General features: G+C 39.2%; 1 pseudogene; it reads right to left on the reverse strand.

The window, feature by feature from the left end:
- Nucleotides 1–590: 590 nt before the first annotated feature.
- Nucleotides 591–1,083, reverse strand: LOC105725098 (uncharacterized protein C9orf85 homolog; annotated as a pseudogene).
- Between the last annotated feature and the right edge of the window lie 865 nt (nt 1,084–1,948).

The following is a 1,948-nucleotide window of genomic DNA, read 5'->3' on the forward strand; positions in this document are numbered from 1 at the left end:
ATTTACTTAAGATCATTTATCAAAAGGGATATACTGAGGACCAATTTCTGAGCCTAGCAATATAACAATGTCATCTTATTTTACATGAGCTAGTTCTTCTTATACTATCATCAATTCTGAATCTTGTTTAGTTTGGTATTAGGTAATACAGTATACACAATTTATATTGTTCATGTACGAAATTTGTCAATTTTTCTATAGCTTTTTCTGATTTCCTCACTAGGATTTCACAGTATCTTTTGGAAAATAGTCAGAAGTTGGTCAGAATTTCACATTCTTAAGTTGACTTTATTTCTTTATTTTCTTTTTGAGACAGAGTCTCACTCTGTCACCCAGGCTGGAGCGCATGGCGCCATCTTGGCTCACTGCAACCTCCGCTTCCCAGGTTCAAGCAATTCTCCTGCCTCGCCTCCCGAGTAGCTGCGATTACAGGAATGAGCCACCATGCCCAGCTAATTTTTTGTATTTTTAGTAGAGGTGGGGTTTCACCATGTTGGCCAGGCTGGTCTCAAACTCCTGACCTCAGGTGATCCACCTACCTAGGCCTCCCAAAGTGCTGGGATTACAGGCGTGAGCCACTACGCCCGGCCGACTTTTAATACAGTGATATTAATTCATTTGATGGTCTCCTTCTGGGTCTTCTAAATCAATATCAAAATCTAAATCATCATCACTTTCTTCATTTCTTCTGCAGCTTCTTCTATGGTTGGAACTTAGATTATTTTCAATATGTTCTGTTTTTTCTGATTTATTATTGAACGGAATAACAGTGTCTTCCTTCTTTCCACATTTTGCACGAACTTCAAGTTCACAGGCACATGGTCTACATATTATGTGATAAGAATCCTTCACTGTCTTTTGTAAACATTTAACACATTTTTTAGGTTTTGATAATGGTTTGTACTTGCTGTATTTTACACGCCACTCAAGAACTTCTTTACAGTGCTAACATACTCCATCATGAAGTTTTGCACTAATTTTCTTGGTCTGCACACTCTTATTGAACTTGTCATTTTTGAAGCTAAACGTATTCTGGTGCTTCTGGGGCCTGGAACAAACCATGTTGTCTTTCTGGGAGCTCATCGCTGAAACCAAAACCACTCCTCCACATTTAAATTTTTAATATTGAGATAATTTTTGTATATGGTGTAAAGTAGGGGTTCAGTTTTATTCTGTGTATGGCTAACCAGATATTGCAGCATCATTTATTGAATAGGAAGTCCTTTCCCCATTCCTTTTTTTTTTTTTTTTCAACTTTGTGAAACAGCAGATGACTATAGGTGTGTGGCTTTATTTCTGGGTTCTCTATTCTGCTCCATTGGTCTATGTGTCTGTTTTTGTACCAGTGCCATGTTCTTTTGGTTACTGTAGCCTTATAGTATAGTTTAAAGTTAGGTAATGTGATGCCACCAGCTTTATTCTTTTTATTTAGGATTGCTTTGGCTATTTGGGCCCTTTCTTTGGTTGCATGTGAAATTTAAAATGTTTTTTGTTTTTTTGTTTGTTTGTTTGCTGGGCACAGTGGCTCATGCCTATAATCCCAGCACTTTGGGAGGCCAAGGCAGTCAGTTCACCTGAGGTCAGGGGTTCAAGACCAGCCTGGCCAATATGGTGAAACCCTGTCTCTACTAAAAAATGAAAAAAATAGCCGGGCATGGTAGCAGGTGCCTGTAATCCCAGCTATTTGGGAGACTGAGGTGGGAGAATCACTTGAACATGGGAGGCGGAGGTTGCAGTGAGCAGTGAGCTGAGATCATGCCTCTGCACTTCAGCCTGGGCCCGACAGAACGAGACTCCGTCTCAAAAAAAAAAAAAGTTTTTTCTACTTCTGTTTAAAATGACAGGAGTTTGCATGAGCTTGGAATGTTTTTCCATTTGTTTGTGTCATCTATGATTTCTTTCAGCAGTGTTTTGTAGTTCCCCTTATAAAGATCTTTCACCTCCTTGG

This window comes from Aotus nancymaae, unplaced genomic scaffold, assembly GCF_030222135.1.
Source record: "Aotus nancymaae isolate 86718 unplaced genomic scaffold, 86718_ANA_hifiasm-v0.15.2.pri h1tg000004l, whole genome shotgun sequence".
Lineage (NCBI taxonomy): Eukaryota > Metazoa > Chordata > Mammalia > Primates > Aotidae > Aotus > Aotus nancymaae.